General features: G+C 51.5%; 1 protein-coding gene across 4 annotated transcripts in view; it reads left to right on the forward strand.

The window, feature by feature from the left end:
• The first annotated feature begins 1,016 nt into the window (after nucleotides 1-1,016).
• Nucleotides 1,017-20,687, forward strand: part of LOC149358518 (solute carrier organic anion transporter family member 74D-like) — a 199,173-nt gene continuing 179,502 nt past the window's right edge. For 3 of the 4 annotated variants that reach the window (XM_089570618.1, XM_089570623.1, XM_089570620.1), the window contains exon 1: nucleotides 1,017-1,558. The gene's annotated coding sequence lies outside the window, so the exon portion shown is untranslated. Of the gene's footprint in view, nucleotides 1,559-11,382; nucleotides 11,665-20,687 lie in introns of those variants that run through there. The other variant, XM_089570619.1, reaches the window with a different exon arrangement.

Consider the following 20,687-nt stretch of genomic DNA (forward strand, 5'->3'; position numbering starts at 1 on the left):
AGTAGATTATAGTTGGCAAGTGAATGTTCATACTTCAGAGTATGTGCAGGTTTAATTTTCTTTCTGAGTGCAGCTATAACTTACAGCCGTATAATTCCGCTTCCCTTACGGCGCGGTTCTGGTGTACACCGAGGCAAGTGCGACAGTTACCGCACTATTTCCTTTCCACCAAACCAATTTTCAATTTTTTCAATTTCCTCAGTGGAGGCTCCCCAGCTAATGGCGTTTACAAATTTTCATGACGTCGCAGTTAATCCCATTTCACGGAGGCACTTGCCAGCCACCTGCGATTTCACGCTTGGGGATCAACCTTTATCTCATGAGAACCGGCTGACGCCATTCGCTGGAGGACCTCCTTTGGGTGTTTTTGGTGTCGCGCGCTTAAGTTGCAATTACAAGTACACTTGACGTCTCACGGATTTCCTCTGTCTCATTTGTTATCGATGGAGCCGATGCGGCGAGAGTGAGGCGGCAACACCCAGAAGTCTTCTACTTTCTCACGCGTCTGAAAGCTTTTGTCTCATGCTCTTTGTTGACCCAGCACCGAGAACAAGTCATTCGATTCAGTAGAGATAGGAGAGTGTATTGAAAAGCTGGTTCGGAGCCTAGACGAGGTCAAACAAAAATAGCGCACGGGCTGAACAGGGACAAGCAAGGACACACACGAGCGCTCGTGTGTGTCCTTACTTGTCCCTGTTCTGCCACTGCGTTATTTTTGTTTGACATTTGTTACCAAAATATTACACTTCCGACTTCCCGGTAAGCGAGCGATGACGCGTACATTTATGTGCTAATGCGTATACCACCGCACCGTTGAGTATTGTGCCCCATCATACTCGCGCCGCTCGAGCGCGTGCGCGTTGCACACCCCGGCGTTATGCCGACGTCGAAGAAGCGACAGCGGCGACGGCCGGCGGCGGACGGCAGAAGAGAGCGTCGGCCTCCGTCGCGCATGCGCGCGGCGCGCCTCCGCTCCTCGCGTTGCGACAGTAGCGCCGCCGCACCTCTACCTGGCCGTCTGCCGCGTGCGCCATGATGACATCGGCGCCGGCCGCCGCACTTCAGTTCCTCCGGCGGCAACTCTCGCCGATCTCCGGAGGCGTCGTCGCAACCCGCGAGCTGCTGCCACCGCACGCCCCGTTGCTGCAACAGGCCCTGCGATAGGCCTGCTCCTCGAGAACACCACCAAGTCGGCAACGGTACGCAAGCCCACGGAGCGGCGGCGGCTCTAGGCGACCAGAAAGCGTCGTCGTTTCGCGCGGCTGCTCTGCCTGCGGACGGATTACGATAGCACGGGTTTCCGATCTCTGTTGTTGGTGGCTTGCCGTCGCAACGCTCCCCCTGCACGCGGTCTCTGCGTTCGGCTTGTTTGCGCGGGATAATCGCGCTGTGTGGCATTCGTTTTTCTGCATATAATCTGTGTGGCTGCGACGCGCGGGCTTGCGCTCAGTGGTGTGCTTCCGATTGCGACGCGGCGTGTGTGCTCTGGATACGACGCGAACTCTGTGCGACCCGAAAGTTCGTCTCGTGAAACCGGCGCCAGCTCTCACCGATAACGGTAAGTTTTATTTGCCTCGCCTCTTTCTTTTCATTTTTATTTGCTTTGCAAATCAGTGTGCGCAGGTCGCGCTGTTTTTGGTCAGCGTGCGTGTAGGCATGCGGCGATGAAAATGCGCTCAATATTGCACGCTGTCACGAGCTCTAATCGTGGACTCGTGGCACTATCAGCCATGCCGTATAGTATTAAAACTGCAGCGTTAGCGAACAGTCTCCGAGCTTAGTTGACGGGTCGTTTTTTTTTTTTTGTTTGATTCGATGTGCGCCCTATTTTCACTGCTTCTGCGGCTCCCTTTGAGTCGAGCCGACACGCTTGCATGTGGCCTGGCGCGCTAGCTAGGGGCTGCAAGCAGCCCTCCCGAGCAGTGTTTGTAGCCGACCTTGAAAAATGAGTGTGTCGTCAAGGCCTGCGGCTCTGCTAGCCCGTTCCCTTTAAAAAAGAAAAAGAGAACAAGAAAGCAGCAGAAGTCGCCCAGTCGCTCCTGCCGGCGGCGGCGTTTTCCATCTCGCTTTATTTATTCGGCGAAGGCAGCAAGTAGAGTGTGGCTCGCCGTCTCGTATGCGGGGAATCGCGTGCCCTGCACCCCCCGTCCTGTGTTTTCTTCGGCGTCTCGTCGTTTCAAGGTCGCCGCCGCAGGTGAATGAGCGGCTTGTCTGTAAACGGAGGCGCCGCACATCCTTCCACGCTATGCGGCACGCGCCTGCCTAACCACGTCGTCGCGCGACGGCGTCCTTTTCGGCGCGTCGTTCTGCGCTGCGCGCCAAAATGCTCGCCGGTGTTTGAATCATGTTTCTCTTAAAAAAAAAAAAAAAAAAAAACTTAACGTCACCCGTTCCCCGCCTCTCCCCACCCTCGAAAATTTTTTTTTTTTTTTGCTCGTATTTCTTTCCGCTTTCTATACAAGTTCCGAGATCACATTATCCGGTGTCCGCAAAAAGTGGGCGCCGGGGAAGTCGTGAGGTGAAGAAAAAAGGGGCGGAAGTTGGATTAGATAGAGACTTCCGCTGGTGCCTCCCATTCCCTTCTGCTTGCGCTTACTTTCCCCGAGTTTTGCGCCACTTGGATGCAGCGTTTTTTTATTTTATTTCCATCATCGGGGCGCGCTTCGTAAAAGGCGGGTTACATTTTATCTCTTCGTCTTGGCGTTGCGTAACCGTCGACGTCGTCTCTTCCTCCCTCCCGGCGTGCCCGGAAAGGAGGTTGAGGCAGGCCCTGTGAAGGCTCATTTCGGCCGTGATTTATGGCCTGTAAAACTCGCCGGCATTCTTCTTGGCGGCCGGACCAAATGAGACTGATCATGGTGGGCCGTAGACCGTAGGTACGAATTTGCGCGTACCAGCGCCCCCTCCTGCACCTCCTGTTCCCTCGCTTGTTTCCTTTTTTTTTTTGTTTTCATGAGCGGTTTTTGAATGCGTTTTTTTTTTTCTTTTTCACTGGCTTGCTCCTTGCCTTATGCCGGCTTTCTGCTGGCTTCGTGTCGGAGGTGTTTGGTTTGTCGGACCTCCCAGCTCGCTCGTCTGGAGCGGGCATGGCGCATGCAAGGGTGTGGGGAGATGGGGGGATGTTTGGTCGCTGGAATTGTAACTTCGTAAACAGCGCATTCGCACGGCTGTTGTCGAGGGAGACGCAGGTGGTTCCAGTCGCACTGTCACGTCGTTGTCTCTGCGGGGCGGGCCATGTGATCAAACCACGTGCTGTCTTCCAGCTGCGGTAGAGCGTTAGATTATTTGCTTTCCTGTCAGTTCCCGGCGCCTTGTTTGCATGATCTGCAGCCTTAAATCGTAACTAGAGCACCATCCAAACGCTTCGAGTAGCAGACGCCTCTACCAGACACTACTAACGGTCCGGCTGTCTGTGCTGGTACATTTAGGAGTAACGGCAAAGAAACGAGAGAGAGAAAGGAATTTTAATGAGGGAAAGGTGGAGAGGTCGGCCGGTGGTAACATGGCCCTGGCCTGAGACTCCACACAGGGGAAAGGGAAGAGGAGGAAAAGGAAAGTGCGAATGAAGGCTGATGATGGAATAATACAATGAGTTTCACGGGTGATGTCTACACACACACACGCACACACACCACACTGGCTGGCACTCGCATCGCGGTTAGTAGACGCACATAAAACTCATAAAACTGGTGTCTGCAACACAAACACCGACACATGAAATAAATCTCTAAGCTTGGGCGATCTTGTCAGTTGTGAGGAACTGCGCTCCGAACCGCTTCTTGTGGAGCTGCGCGGTAAAAGAAAGCGGCGTGGCGGCTAGCCTTGGTCGCTAATCCCGTTTTCATGTGGCACGCGTCATGTAAGTAGAGCGTGGCTGGTGGAGGAGGGCTGGCCGATTGGCAGGGATGGATGAAGGTCAGGGCTTGTGGGTGGCCGCTGCGCTGTCCTGCGCCCTCTGCCGGAGGCGGCGGCTGCTGAGGGGGCAAAGAAAGACGTGCGTTGCACAATACTGCCTCCTCTTAGAAGGGCCGGCTGTCGTTACACGGCGCGTTGACTTTGCTGCTAAGGGCGCGGCGGTGAAATGCGAAGACACCCTCCGGTATCAAGATGGCAGGAGATAGGTAGCGGCGTTTCGCGCTAAACGGCCCCCGCTGCCGCTGCTGTTGCTGCTGCCGTCGTGATGCTCGCACTGATTACGTCCGAGCGCCTTGCGTCCTGCGCCAGCGATCTTGAGTGTCTCTATAGGCAAGAAAATGGGCTTGGCTGGTTCAGTGGCTGAAACGTACTGTACGGTCCTGGTAGGGCGAGGCTCTTTTGAGTCCTCATAAGAAACCGGTCGAAGAGCGTGCAGTAAAATCGACTGACCGTATAGATCAGGTCGCGACGAGCGAAAAAGTCGAAGGCTGTGTCGTCGGTAAAAAAATAAGTATCTTTCGCCTGGGCGCCGAGTAGTGCGTTATCACGTAATCGAGATAACGTTGTCTTGTCGGTCCGCTTGCTACGGCTGCGTAATTGCCGTTTGAGCAGCACCCCCACTTCTCTTTGAATCTGCTGTGCCTGGCCTGCAACGTGAACTGATAAATCATAGTTCAGGCACGTTGCGCAAAATCTCACTGGGTGTTCGTATATGTAAAACAATGTGCTCGAACAGCAGACAGGGCGTTGCGTAAAGAAAGGAGATGCTTGTGATTGTTCTTGGCTGTTCGCATTATACTTCCCGTCGAGTCGCTGTCCATTATGTCACGCAGGTACACGATGTATAGCTATCCATGTTGAGTTTGCAGACAAAGCACTGACGCGCGGGGCGCGTCCATATTTGTTCATGGGATTCTGCTGATATATCCTACCGGTGGTTCACTTATTTCGAAGTATTTTACGGATCAATAACGCCATTATCGGTATTGCACTGTATTCACTGTAGTACCAGTGCAAGCAAAGCTTTTGTAATGAGTCGTTTTTAAATGTTTTTAATATTGTAAGCGAGGTCAGCCATGCTTCATCGAGGTTCTCTCTTTCTTGCATATTTTGCAAACTTCCTTCCGGACACTTATCACCGGTCATCATGTCAGCAGTCGGGTAAGGAAAAAATCCTGTCAGGGAGAGTAAAATATGAAGGCATTAAAGGGTAAAACTGTACATGTACGAACCGTATCAGTAATGCTTATAGTCAGGGTAATGAGTAAAATAACTTTATTGCGTGAAATTGTGTAACAGCCTGCAGCATAATTAATAAGAGCATGCGAACGGTATGCCACGCGAACATAGATCGTGAGGGCCCCAGCTGTATTTCCACAATCCGGACGTCTAAGCTGAGGAGAGAATAATTGTCAGAACAATTAGCGAAGGTTACCATGCAGTTCGGGTATATTTCGTTTCGCTCGCAGAACCAATATCGAGAGAGCACTATGCAGAATGTTCGAATCCACGCGACTGTCTTGCGAAGTTTACTTCTTTCTTGGTCATTTTTTAATTTTCATGTCTTCTAATCGTCTTTTTTTTGTTGTTGTTCCGCCCTCCTCGGAGCCTTCATTACTGCCCAAGTAGCACCGGACATTATAATAGCGTTACAAAAATGCTGTGCAAGTTGCAGTAATGTTATTTGTTCCATTATAATGTTAACATTTGTAATGTTATCTTTATCAGAAAACTTTGGTTATTACTCATTCGCCACTATCTCTCATGAGACATCCCTCAGTAATGGTTATATAAGCTGGGCTCCGTGATATTAATTCGGAAGTGAGTGAATACTAGTTGCACGTTGTGCTGAACAGTGTAGCTGAAGTGCCGCCCTCCTTACTGGTTCTTGCAAAGCGTTGCAAGTCGTGTGCCGTCGCAACTATAGCGTGCCTGCATGCTTGTGCAAGGCTGCTTCACCATTTTCGAGAATGTTACGTTTATGTTGTTTACATGCTTCATTAATGTGCGGGGAAGGTTACTCTACCATTTATATGTAACATTACACAAACGTTAGAAAAAAAGGTCATTAAGCATATTGAAATAACATTTGACCATAACAAGTGTGTAACATTGTAGTGTTTCGGTGCCACCTGGGTCATATACCTCACAAAGATTCCGTTTTAATTTGTAGATCATTATTTCGCGACGGCTGGTTCTGGGTCCCATCGCTCATATATACAGGGTGTTTCACCTAAGACTTCCCACGATTTGTTTAAAAAACAGGCTGTTTGGGCTAGAGCTTTTTTTTTTTTCGGGTTAGCTTTGTCTACAGTGTAGTGCATGTGCAAACTAGCAGGCTGGGTGACCAGTATATTAAATGCTTAACTTTTAAACTGTCACTGTTAGGCTGCTTATTTTTTGAGAGGCGTGTAGCCCACCGTAAGTAGTATTCATATCAGTTTTTATAATTTCTAAACTGAGATTAGCCTCACCGCTGTGGTTCAACGAACTTGGGTCATTTCTGGCGCCATTCTAGAATCGCTCACCTCTTGCGAGCGGTTTTCGAATGGCCATGCACAGAGTAACGGAGAGGCACAGCTCAGATTGTGGGTTTGGTATTTTTGGGGTGGCCTTCATAATTCGGCAAGCCCATGTAGAGTGGTACAATGTGCGGTGTTCCCCGCATAGCGGGCAAGTGTTTATGTGAAATGTGGTACGTTTGGTTGCCCATTCATCAAAATTCAGCATTCTGGCAATCCAGTAATCGGGAGTTAGCAGATTGTCGCGCCATCCAGCGGCTTTCAGATCAATGAACTGTTGGTTCTGCTGAAAACTGGCGATTATGTTTGAGAAAGAAACAAATGATGCAGGGCGCCACTGATAGCTTACTTCCCAGAACATAGGGGACTCTTTCGTCTCCTCGCATGCAGAAACCGACTGCAGATCTTGCGCCGATTTTCATTCGGAGTTTCTTTACTGGTGAGGTCTAAGAACTCCGAGAAAGCTGCGCGTGCGAGCTGTCAGCTCCTTAACGTCGAAGGTTGGCTTCGTGGGCGCTCGTAGACTTCGCGTGACGCTCGTATAGCTCCTGCGGGATTGCCGCGGAAAGTTGTCCCCTAGCGCTGATTCATTACGAGGCCAGAAAATTCATCCGTGAACGGGCGCTGCTGCTTATTAAATAAGCACTGTGGCTGCGCTTATCAGGCTTTCCGTCGTTGTGTTTGTTTTAGTCGGCGACCTTGTGGAGGTGGCATGATTTGTTTCGAGCTGCACAAGGTACCTAGCCGCAGCGAAAGAAAGTTAAGTTCCAGCGTTCCAAAAATTCCAGCTGCCCCCCCTCATGTGTCTGAGACGCTCCCTTTCCATCCGTCACGGAGAAAGCGATAAATTTCGTTTTCCATTATATGACAGGCGCGTGAGCATGGCGAAACGATTATGGAACCATTCTTGGCTTGGAAGGAAGGAGAAAGATGCGGAGAAGGATGCCATGCCTCGAACGGCCTTACTAATGGCTCCCTCCGGGAGATTTGGCGGTTTCGTCACGTATCGCGGAGAACATTGCGAGTCCGCGTGCGTTTACTCGGACGTCTCTTCTCGGCATGCAGTCTCATTTGGACGCTTCCCATCCGGCCGTGGTCGCCGCATACCGGCTTCGAAGCTGCTCCCAGCGGAGGCGGGGGACCATTGCAGGCTGGGGGGGGGGGGAGGCGAGATGGAAGGGAAGAACGGCCTTGTTATCAGCAGCCACCTGCGACCACGGTGCTGTGACGCAGCCTGCTGATTCGCTTCTTTCGGACGAAAGGACAAAGGAGGCAGAAAATTCGTGCGATGGTCGAGATGGGAAGCCCCACCCGGCGCTCATGAACGGCAGGACATCAACAACGGCGCATCTGCCGCCCCTCTTATATGGCGTGTTTCAGAGAGCGTTTTCGAAATTTCCTCAGCGTATAGGGCTATCGACTTCGCCGCCATTTACTTGAAAACGGTCGCAACTAAATTTTGCTAATTCACTTCTCATTTACCACAGGCCGATACTTAGTGCCAGTGGCGAGTTTGTAGCCACTGAGATTGCGGTGCCGTATCATTTTTTTGCAGCAGCGATAAACTCGTTCTCTAAGGACAGCAACCCGAGCAAATCCGTCGCTTTTTTTCTGCACAAGTTCGGTGCAACCGCAACACCGCCCGTGAAATGCTGCAGAGCTTGTGTACACCCTAAACGCGAAAACTCCTATGTGGGAGTAAAAAACGAAGTAAGCTCCCTTTCACTACCTTTCATAAAAGGGACTGGACTACAGTAGGTAGCTTACTCTCGCCTTGCTTCTTTCTAGTCTGGAGTGTAGGGCGCTCGATTCGAATTGCTTGCGCTATTGTAGCCAGTTTGCTTCGACACTTCATGCAGGATAAAGGCTAGGCATCGCCAACTGCGTGGCAATGTTTATGGACCGTAGTAATTAAAAAGTCAATAAGTAATTATCAGTTCAATAGCTAGCTAATCCGCATTAAAAATGACTGCCGTCCGCCGCGGCTCATAGTCATTTGCCGAAAAGTTTTTCTTTGTTTCAAATTCGTAATGTAATTGGGAATAATTAGGAGATTGATGGAAGAGGCCTTTGCACTACGATGGATGTACTTGGCTGATGATGACTACCATTATATGACAGGGCTCGGGTCGAGTCGAAAAGCAGAGGAGTTGGAATGTAGAACGCAAGCACGGCATGCAGACTGACCGCTTTCGCGGCGGCAATTTTGAATGCGTGCAATTAATAGCGCCGCTCGTTATACTCGCCGTTTTGGCCCGTATACGTATACCGTTGGTGTCATGGCTAATCTCCGCCGTGTTCCCTTTTTATATCAGCGGGGTGAGTTCGTGCGATTTTTTTTTTTTTTGTCGCTCGCATGCAGCGCGAAGAATGAGCGTTATAAACGGGTGTCGTTCGAGCGTTGACTTTCAATTACCAAAACGTGCGAAGAACAACTGTTTATATACATACACATGCGCGTTCGATAGTGTACACGAATGCTGCTGTGCGTCCATTTACGATAGCTTACAGTCGCATTTGATGTTACGGATACTTGGCTCATTGTGCACGCGCATTTTTGTTTCTCAGTGCAAAATGTGTTTTCCACTGCTTGCGTACGGGTATAGTCGAACCTCGTTATAACGAAATAACGGATATAACGAAGGAATCACGATTCCCCCTGGGAGCTCAGTCATCCCGAGCTATAACGAAGCGCCCCCTTCAACTTCGCTATATATAACGAAGTTCAACTGTAATTGGTAAATGAAAGCTATGCAGTGTGGCCTTCAACTTCCCAAAGCCGCACGTGTGCAATGTGAGACGCCGTAGTCGCGTGCTTGGGATTAATTTCAACCACCTTGGGGTTATTTGACGTGCGCTTACATCGCACAGCACAGGGGCAACCTTTGCATTCCGCTTTTGGATTGCATGCGACGGGAATTCACACGGCTGAGCGGCGTTTTGCACGTCCCTTTGCCGCATTTTGCTTATAGTTTCGAGTATTATAGCCAACAGTGCAGAACTCCCACAACCTGTCAACTCGCGATCCCTGCGTCGGCAGCAGTTGGGCAGGAACGTTTAACGGGTGATCGCTAAACAACTCGGCCAGGTAACTTGTTCCCCACCTCTCGCTGCTGCAGCTGTTTTCAAAACACGTGGCACCCGTCGCTTTATCAGCAATCGGCGCGGCGGGTTACGACAAGCGTGTCGTCGCGCGCGGCGTCGCTAGGCGCGAACGTCTTTTCCGCGCTCTGGCGCGAACCAGACTGCGCGAACGCCGCGGCAGACGCCTCCGTCGCCGAGGCCGGCGGGTGTTTTTCCACGCCCAGGAATGCGCGCTCGCGCACATGGGGCTGCTTTCGGCGCCGATGATTACTGTAGCTCGACGATGACATTTTGCGGCTCCCGCGCGCGGTTCGGCAGCTGTCATCTCTGCGGTGGCTTGGAAGGGCGCTTGCATTGCGCGCCTGCCTCATCTATGTTAGTACGGCAGGGATATTTCTTTTTTCTTGAAGTGTTTGTTTGCTTGCTCCATACCGATCGCTCTTTGCAATTCATAGATTGCTTGCACTCATTTCACATCACAGCGCGTGAATGAGCTTGAATAGATGTTTGAGTCTGATTGGATTTGGGTGCGAGGTATGCTTGCCTATGACGTCACTGGCGCCATCATGGTGGTGGACCATGGATAGCTTCCGTGGTGCACACCAGAACAGATGGCGATGAGCGTATCAGATAAGTGCGCAGACTTTCATCGTGGTCCCGGTCCACCAACGTGGCGACCACTATGACGTCAGTGCAAGCCGTCCGTGGAGAGAGTTGGCCATGCAGCAGATGTCGTATAGGTTTCATCATCGTTTCATCGTCGTCAGCTAGGTTCAGTCCACCGTAGAATGTCTTCTCTTACAGTACAGCGAAGTTAGGGAACCACCCGTAGTCTGGAATCCAGATCAAGACGATTGATAAAAAAAAAAGTCTAGACTATAGTCTCGCTTTTGCATTAGAATATGAGAAGGAACAAAACATTTATTTTTTCCGACGAGTCCTTTTGCGCAACAGAAATATCACTCGGATGTCAACGCTCATGTCCCGCCACTTTTGTCTTTTTTTTTTGTGCTATTGTTCCTGATAAGTTTGTTTTTCCACTTGTCTCCGTGTGTCTCTCCGGCAGCCGCGGTCATTCGCATAACGTAAACTGTCTTTCGTCCGAAGCTAGAGGCGCCGGAACGAGTCCCTCACCCATCTGGGGTGGACACTTTGTGAACATGGTTGAGACTACAGCGCACGTGATAGAACCTCCAGGTGGTGGCCGAAATTAACCTGGAACCTTCCATTACTGCATTCCTCGCAACCCTTGGCATTGCTTTGCTGAGCTAAAGAAGGAATTGATTGATTGATTGATTGATCGATTGATTGATTGATTGATTGATTGATTGATTGATACGTGCTTAGGTGTATAGGAAATTCTTCCGCTTACTTTGCACGCAGCGACTCGCTTTCGGTGAAAAATGCAGCACAATTGTCTTGCACTTAATCGCTCGCGAGGGTTTGTATCATAGGTTGTCGCTCTCAGGTGTAAGACAGGCGTTTTTCCCCTCCGGGGACATAAATGTGAACAAAGCGAAGAAAGAAGGGGGGAAAGACGGAGAAGGAAGACCAAGAGGCAGGCTCGGGTAAGAGGGAAAACCACTCGCGCGCGCGCGTGGCTCTGCAGTCCCGCACCTGCCACACGAACAGCAGTAGAATCCGGCGTTCGCGTGCCTTCTCCCCCCCCTCTCCCCCCTCCCACTCGTCTGCCCCTCTGCATCCGTGAACTGCGGCACGCGCCTTGTTTGTAAACAAGCGTGCAACGACTCTCCTTCCTCCGCTCAGACTATTGTTGTTGTTGTTGTGGTTGAGGTCGGGGGAAGGGTTTTGTTGCTGGACGTCCTCCCCACACGTCATGGCTCTCCCCACCCTCCCGCGTTCTTTATCCGCCTTCACTCCCCGCGTAGCGGCGACGTGAGTGAGTAAACAGGGAGGTCCTGCGTGTGCGTGTTTCTCTGTGTGTGTGTTTGCTGAGAACGAGTCAGCACAGTTTAGCGATAGGCGGCATGGGTACAATGAGAAGGGCTTAGGCGAGCGAACAAAAGGTGACAACGGAGTCTTCACCTCCTGCCGAGGTGCCCGATCTGTGGTGGGCGTCCTTCGGGGGGGTGCTCGCGGAAGACAAGGTGGTGTTGGCGGAAGGCAGTGTCTGGAATAGGAGGTGGGTGTGGTGCGGTGTAGGTTCGTTGATTTGTGGGCCCCATGCAGTGGTGTGTCTGTGCCCGCAACAATGGTGGTTTTCCCGCCGGCTGGTGGAGCTTTAGCGCCATGGGGCTCCTTTCACATTGCCTTCTGTGTGTTCTAAGACTGAAGCGGGATGCAGTGGAAAGGAAAAGAAACTATACGCCGTGTTCTTTCAGCCCCAATTTTGTTTACGCTGTTTGGCGAGCATTCGGGAACTCAAGAACGAAGCGTAAGATGTCCCTGAAAGGGGGCGCTGCAGCCGATGGCTTCATCAGGTCGTCTTGACGTCATTGATAGTCTCTTTACACTAGCAATAGCATGACATCACTGGAGGCTAGCAGGTACAAGTAGATGAACCACTGATTAACAGGTTATCGCGACGTCATGACAATAGTCCGACGCCATCGACTGGATTGAGGTCCTCCTTCGAGGGATACATTCAGCTTCGTTCTTGAGTTGTATCAGGCTATAGCGGTGTTAGTGAAACGAATTTGCCGTGTAGATCGCCAGTGCTTTCTCCATTCATAACAGGTACACCTCTGTGGCTGTCGATGTAGAGCGAGAAAATAATTTGCCGAAAAGTAGATGTTAGCCGGCGTGTTTGAAAACACTGACATACTACATTGCATAGGAGGCAGAAGCTTCGTTTACATGCACCAGACAGGAGCGCGTCGAGTTGGGCTAAGGAACGCCCTCCGTCTCGACGACGTTGTCGTGTTTATGTAAACGCCCATAGCGTTCGGAGAAGAAAGGACCCCCGGGAGGAAGAGCGATACGAAATAAAGAGGAAGTGTCCGCAAAACAGAAAAAATGTCATGCTGGGCTCGAATTCCGGAGAAGTCTTCTGAGATTCTGAAACAGGTTGCAGTTCTTGTTACGAGAGGTATAAAAACCTGAGGGTGAAGGCTTGGCGCTGCTTCGAATTGCTGAGCAAAGTACGCATTGTGCGTTAGTGACGTTTGAGTAACTTTCAGCATTGCCAACTGGTAACTGGCTGCGCCGTCGTCGGCAGGGTCCTCGCATTTCCAGTAAAACTTACTGTTTAAACAGTACGTTTTAAACAGAGGACTTTTTTCCCAGAACGTCACAATCTATAAAAAAAAAAAATGCAACGCATTCTTCGAGCTTTTTTCATGGAAAAGAGGGGGCGAATGCAGTTTTTCAGTAGAAAATCTTTGAGGAACGACGGTCGCCCCTACCTCATCTCATCCCCTGTCTCTTTGCATGTAAAACTAAGCAAATAAATCAGATAAGGTGAATTATGATACTTCGCTCTCAGAACGCTTGGGCGCTTAATTATCTAGCTGTTTTCAATTAGGAAGAATTGCTCTAAACTAAAGCAGCGAAGGCTGCGTTGACGCTTATCTGTAGGTTGATGGTCGCTGTAGAACTGGTCGCATTGAACCTGAATGCAGGAGGCCGAATTCAGAACATAGACTTGGGCAGCTGGGAAGAATCTGAGCCCGCGGACAGTAAGCTTAACGTCACTTATTCATACGTAACAGGTGACATGGGAGCGGAACTGAAAAAAAAAAAAAAAAGCTAACGTTATATACTCAGTTCTATACTCTAAAGGTTGATTTTCGTAAGGCTCATATCGAACCAGTACGTATACTCTCACACCATCGATGCCCGGCGAGGGCCACCGAAGGCAATAACTGCGTCTGATTGGCCTTCGCATCGCTTTAACGAAGTTCCTTTACATGTGTGTCTCTTTTGTGACGAGAAGCTTCGAATCGGGGTCAAATGGGTCGCATTGGCTTACACAAGCATTCGTCCTCGTGCTGAGTGACAGCTGTCTGGCAGGTTCATTTCATCACTGCATGTTGCGCTTGTTGTGCAATTTGCCTGCATGTTTCACATCGTGATCGGGCGGGGAAAGAAAGCAACAACAACCGGGAAGATGATTCAATTTGAAGAGCGTTTCATCAGGGCTTGTGGCGGCGAAAGGATTCGTCGATGACGACCGGTGTCGGTATTATGCGGAAGATTACGTTCGACTCTTCCTCTTTGTCCGAGCTCGTTGTCGGATGTCTCTTCATGGCCGCAGTATGCGAGGCTGTCGATGCAAGACGTACGGCTCGTGCCTCCTCCCTTGCCCTATCTTCTCCAGCTCGCCGCCGTCGCGGTTACGTCACACACTTCGTGGTATAGAGGGGCGCTCGAGCTCGTCTGAGGCTCTCGGCGTGTTACCGGGCCGCAACAAAGTAATACCCTAGCCGCCGCCTCGGTCGGCGGCAGCGTGCGCGAGATCCTCCCGAAACGGCCTTGCGCGGCAATCCCCGTTCATCACTCGTAATTCGGCGCCATTTGAAGAAGGCCCCTCACCCGTCATCGGCGCCCGCAGATTCCCGTTACCCTGTTCGCGCGCTTAGCTCTCTCCCTGCTCCCTCTCCCTCCTGCTTTTTTTTTTCTGCTTTTCACAGTATCAGTGTTTCTTCTGCAGTGTTTTTATTTTGCGCCGCTGCCGTCTTCTTCAACTGGCCACCCCTTCCCTTGCCGTGTCTCGCGCTCTGCGAAGAATGCCGACCGTCTATCTGTCGGTGGAGTCAGCTGCTGGTTCTTTATTTTATCCCTTTTCTTGGTTTTATTCCTTCGTTTAGCCCCCCCCCCCCCCCCCCCCCCTCTCCGTTCGTCCCTGGCGTCGCATCGTCGCCCGCTGCTCCGCTTTCGCACTCGTTCGCGTCCGTTTGCAATAAATGACTGCTGGGTCCTGTCTTCTCTTGCCATATATATATGAGCCGTCGCGACTCTGGGAAGGTAGTGGTTGTGGTGGCGCCTCCCCCCCCCCCCCCCCCCCCCCCCCCCTTTCGCCCCGACCGACGATCGCTTCAAGTGACCGCGGCTTTGAGCCAGTGACTGGCAGGGCAAACGTGAGTCGCGACACACATTTCTGAGAAGTCTCCGGCCGCCTCCCATACAGCTCCTTCTTCGTCGCCATCTCTCTCTCTCTTCCCCCCCCCCCCCCTTCTCTGCTGCCTATCCTCGTTGTCTCTCCTCCCCGTTTTGTGCGTCCTTTCTTCTTTTTCCCGCGCCTCGCATCCGAACGACGTTTGTCTCATTCCTGTCGACGTCACACCAGGCCGCGCGGTCGGTGCGGTATATACTGCGTAAGAGAGGAAGGCGCCGACTTGTCGTCCGTGATCGTCGGTTGCGACCGGAGTGCCTGCAGGCCTGCACACTGCGTGGAAGGGCGGACGTCACTTCGTCCTGAGAACGAGCCCCGACGATATACGTATAGCTATCTCGACGTTGCCTCGCTGGACGAACCTCCCTGCGCTTATATCATCTTCCTCGGCTGGGAAAGCGGCAGTCTCTTCTTCCACGCTGCGAAGCGCGACGTTTTCCCCTGGAAGCCAAGGACTGCTTCGTCGTCGACATCAGGTGTTTGTGCAGTTCTGCTGCTTCCCCTGTCTTTCAGCCGCGACCAATTGTATTGCTCGAGTTTGTACTCGGGAATTCTATATTTCGCTGATCATATGCATATAAGCGCTTTAGATGCCGGTACAATATATTTTTGCCTTGAGTTTAACGTGTCCCCATGCAGCTATATATGGTATCCTGGCGTACGATAGATATATAGTGCGCGATTTGACCTATCAGGAACCGTTATCGTTATGACATTTGTTAACTGCATTGCTGAGGTGCCGCATTATATAGTTAGAAAATCATATGTGGGTGCGTGGCTTTCCCCACCACAATTCCCGTCATTAACTTCCCTAAAGTCCTTGAAGTAGCCGCGTTTCCTCCGTTCCATTCGTCGATCATATATGCGTTGCCATGGTGCATATGAAAGGAGTCGAGCTTTCTTCTTCTAAATGTTCTGCATGTTTTGACCAGGGACCTCTCTTGCAGTTGTATACTGTTACTCCAGTGAACGTGCAAAAAATGGACAATGAGAAAAGGGAAAAAAAAAGTCGTGGAGTGGAGGGAGAGCTTATATAAGATTGAACACACTCGTGTGACAGGTATATAGTTGGATACAACTCAAGAATAAAGAAGCGGGTTTTCCCCGTCAAAGAACCCCCTTCCAGCCAATGGCGTCGGCCGATTCTCGTGAACCTTCTAACGTCACAATGCAGGGAGGGGGCTTCCCCACCATGGAAGGAGGGGCTATCCCCTTTCATGTGCCAATCCCTGCATTGTCGCTCTGGCAGGCACATAAGAATCGACCGACGCCATTGTCTGGAAGCGGGTCCTTTGAAGGGGGGAAGCCTCTTCGTGTGAGCTGTATCCGACTATAAACGACGCTCCTGAAAAAGGGTCGACGTAATATTGTGCCCCTGTACCTCCCGATGTCACCGGAAAGGGGCTTGTATGCTTGCGTTTTACCTTATCCCGCACGCCGTGCGTATGACCTGCTTTTCGTCTTGAGGCACATCTATCGATCTAAAACTCGCAACGGGAAGCCGTGTTCAGCGCTTGACCTCAGGGTGGTTTTAGTGGCTAGTTACGAAGGCTCGCGGCGACGCAGCGCGCTCCCGGGTTTTTACGAGCTGCGTTAATTTGCATATTGACCTACATATAAAGGAACTGCGCGCTCGCGCGCCTTTTGCTATCGGTGTGTCTTTCGGCTCGGGCTGCTTTATAAAACGCGGCTACCGCCTGTTGGACGTTATCGCGCGGAAAAGATGCCCTCCCCGCGGCACATCCCGGACAACCTGTGACGCGCGTAGGCCCTTCCAGAAACTTCGATGAGCCGTGTTTGAGGAAGCGACGGGCGGTCACGAGTGAAGGTATATACATGCTTCGTTCCGTGAACTCACGTGTGGCGTTGCGCGGATGGAATCGGTCGATGGAATTGTAGTTGCAACTTGTCTTGGTCAGAACATGGCGTGATATACAGTGGAACCTCGATCGTTAGAACGCAGTTGAAGTGGTCCGATGATTACTTCTTTATAGCCGTAATTTCGTTACAGGCTCTGCTGACCGAGCTTGCGAGGGGAACCGTCATTCCTTCGTTATATCCGATAGTTCGTTATAAACCGTTTCGTTATAACGAGGTTCAACTGTATATACACGTGGACTCGTCCCCGAAGTATACAAGTGGCCATGAGGCACGCAATTGCGGAGGGTTCCGGGTGAATTTCGACCACTGGGAGATCTTTAACGTGCACTGATATCGCGCAGCACATAAGCGTCTTTTGCACTTCGCCTCCATTGAAACGTACGCAGCCGTGACATAGAGTAATATAGAAGTAAAGAGCGGACACTCCCGTAGGCCCCAGCGGCCGACTTTTGTGCACAGCGCACCTAGCGGACCCGGGGAAACGCACTGGCCTCAGAGATGATAGGCATAAACAGGAATCTTGGAGGCTTTACTGTCAAAACCTGGTGGTGGGCATCTGCCCTTGACGCAGCTTTGTTGCCTCTTTGGAAGTGCTTAGGAAGAGCCGCCGCCGCCGCCTTTAAGGCCGACAGCTGCAGCTTCTTGTTGGACAGTTCACGGGGTGGAAGAAACAACCGTCGCAGCACCACAGCAGTACACAAAACGGACGTGCCCACGAAGCTTGCAGACGCCGCAAAAAAATACAGCCGCTCACACCGTCGGTCCGTCGCACACTGCCGCCTGGGCGTGCTTGCCCGTTGGCTTGACGCACTTAAAAGACGCCGCTGTTGCTGACGTAACTGCGACCGTAGGCGCGCAGCGCACGTCACTGCAAGCCAAGATATGCCAAGACCATACTCTTTTTCTTTTTTTATTTGCACGTTCAGTGCCATCTGGCGGAAACGGGGAAGCGCCGAACTCGGCCGCGAAAGGGCCCGAGTGTCCGCTCTTTACTTTTATGTTACTCTATGGCCGTGATTCGATCCAACAGTCGAATGCCGAAGCCACTGAGTCACCGTGGCTGTGGTCCACTACCGAAGAGTAGTACAGCTTTACGGTTGGGTACAGCACGTGCTGCTGAGCTGGCCGGCGAGACAATACTTCGGTAAACAGAGCGAAGGGGAAATGGACAAACGTGAGACGACTGACGGCGGCGCTGCCGTGTGTCATTTCTCTCTCGCTGGTCCATTCGTGGCCGCATTGAAATCGTGCTCAATGTGTGCACGCTACGGATGACACTGCATTTCTGTAATTTCGTGGGAAATCGTACGAAATCTCATTCGCTTTGTGTCTATGTGTGCCCAATGTTCTGCTTTCAGTGCGCGGACAGCGCGCAGGAAATAACGATGATCTGCGTGAGCGAGGCTGGAAACGCATCTAGCGCCGTAACGCCAAAGAGCTGCTTGGCGCCCGCAAATCTTTCCAGAAACCAGAAAAATGCTCCTTCCAGGATGCTCGAAACGAAATATGCCCACACAGTTTCGAAAGATATCTTTAACTGCATGCGTTTCGGTGAAGTATAAAGTGTGGGGGTTGCTGCCTTTTTCTTCTTGCAATATATGCGTGATTCAGTGCTCGCGGCCTGTAAAAGTTATACGTGACGTAGTGGAGGTGCTCCGGCTGCATTATTTGCCCAGTCCAGTCAGACCGGCACGAATCCAGAACCCCTTTTGTGGTTCCTGAGGGGTGACCGAGGCTACCAAACGCACTGCGCGGTCCAGTTAGTATAATTGCGAGGGAAAGAAAAACGGCGTTACTGTCGAACCTCGGTATAACGAAACGGTTAATAGCGAAATAATGAATATAACGAAGGAATGTCGTTTCCCCTTGAAAGCTCGGTCAACACGGGCTATAACGAAGTATAATCGCCGGGCCCCTTCAACTAAGTTATAATCAAGTTCAACTGTATACCAATACAGGGGCTCTTTATAGGACGGTATACAGCAGCAGCGACGGCGCGCACCGAAAAGAAACACACAAAAAAAAAATACAAAGGAAACCGGCTTGTACTCTGCAAAGTATAGTAACTCGGCCGGGCGCTCTTGCGTCTAGCAGGCAGCCTCGTGCACGAGCCGTTTTTCTGACCTCTGCGTTACCTACCGCGCCTACAAATGCCAGTAATCACGGGCGCGCGCAGAAGCCGTGTCGGGACTACGGGGTGCATAGCATGCAGGCGGGGTTGCGTGTATACATTACGGTGTGGGAGCGCATGGGCGCTGCCGCCGTTCTTCCCATCGCGTATTCTGGGGCCGCGGTGTGATATCTGGGTTGCGGCATGTAGCCCGGCACTGATCGCTGCTCCGCTTCGAACGCGGCGCGGGCAACAAACATTTACATGCATGCTTGCCACGAGGAAAAACGGCGCCTGGGGCGGTTTCGCTTCACGTAAGTGAGGATGGAGGATGGCAGTGGGCAAGGTCGGCGGATCGTGGTAAATTTGAAGACGATACGAGTTATCTGTATTCGCCACTGTGCTGTCGTGTTGCTTCCTGCTTCGAGCTTCTAGAGGCTGTACTTTGTAAGCTTTATTTTCCTCTTCCTTTACAGGCTTAGTGCTTATTACGTTAGGCTGTTTATTTATTTATTTCATAATACTGCAGGCCAATAGATTCGCCCATGTAGGAGGGGCTATACAAGGCATTGAAAATGACAAATACAAAGAAAAATACATGGGGTTACAAACAATGAGCAGAATAACAAAATACAACGCTCATTCACTCGAGAAAATGCTTCTCAAGAGCTTTACTAAAATTTGAGGACTGGAAAATGGCCTCGGGAAGAGAGTTCCAGTCGGAAACAGTCCGCGGAAAAAAACTGTGCTTGAATGAGTCAGTCTTTGCAAAAATGGGTTCCAGCAAATGAATTCGTGAATGGTGTGTTCGGCGCGACAATTGTTTGAGAATTACAGGGCGGGGTATGTTTAGTTTATGTGTTAAAAGCACGAGAGCGAATCCCTGTCGCGGCAGTCGCGTTTCGATGGGTGCGAAATGAGAAAGACAACCGTGCCGTGCAATGTCGGTGCACGTTAAAGAACCCCCACGCGGTCGAAATTGATCCGGAGCCCTTCTCTCCCTTCTTCCATCCACCTCCATCCCTCCCGTAACTGCGCCAGGTTCGAACCGGACCGAGGCGACAGGTGGCCATGTGCTGTGCGATGCCAGTACATGGTAAAGATTCCCAGGTAGTCGAAATTAGTCCGGAGCCCCCCACTGCTACACTTCTTTCTCTCACTCCAACCTTCCTTCCCTCATGGCGTGGTTGAGGTGTAGCTGTGAAGAGAGGCCTTTAATTTCCGAAAAACCAATTTTCATTTTCATGCCGGCTTCCCCGTACGCACAAACGTCGAATGCCGCAGACGGAATGAGAGCACGCAATTAATAGGTAACCAGGCAATGGTTATGGGGGCAGTAAGTCGTAAGGAAAGTGGCACGCAGGTAATTATGGTTTGGAAAGAGGGTCTGCAAAAAAAAAAAAAAAGCATATATGCGTCCACATATTATCCGGGGGCGAAACGGATGCATCCCACAGCACTTTCCATTTCCATCTCAAAGGGCGGCAGTATAAGCGCGAACGTTCTCCACGCATGACATACTTGGCGCGCGTGTACGGAAACGTTGCCCGCGCTTCTCTCGTCAGTGCAACGCGTCGTACTAAACCGACCACTATAGCGCGTATGGGAACTCGCCGTGCGGTGCGCAGTGCCGGTGGCGAAGCTGCAGCTGATAAAATCGGGTCTATTTACTAATGGCGCGCCGGAGTAATCAGGCAGTCTCTCCTCTGCATACCTTGCTTGCACGCCCGAGTGCGCCCAACCGCGAGGTGAGACGCCGCCGCCGCTCCCAGCGTCGTCGTCTCGTGTCCCAAAGCCGAGCTTGCGGCCGCCACTGGGTCCACTAATGAGCTCATTGTGACGGACGCCCCGCCGACGGGGCTGCTCGCTTTGCGAACAAAGATGCTCTTTCTGGCTGTGTGTAGTACCGCATTTACTCGTATCTAAGCCGGCCCCGGTCTATAAGCCGAGCAAGAAGAGAAGCGGTCGCTGATTGCGACGGCATGTAAAACCCCAAAAGCGGCGAGATGCAGCTATAGCGGGCCGCGTAGGGAGAGAAGATGGCGGCGGCCCGCAAAGATGCGAAAGCAGCCAGGGGAGACCGAGCGCGCTGGCTAGCTCG

Source organism: Amblyomma mixtum, chromosome 2 (genome assembly GCF_055824585.1).
Source record: "Amblyomma mixtum isolate Tamu chromosome 2, ASM5582458v1, whole genome shotgun sequence".
Classification (NCBI taxonomy): domain Eukaryota; kingdom Metazoa; phylum Arthropoda; class Arachnida; order Ixodida; family Ixodidae; genus Amblyomma; species Amblyomma mixtum.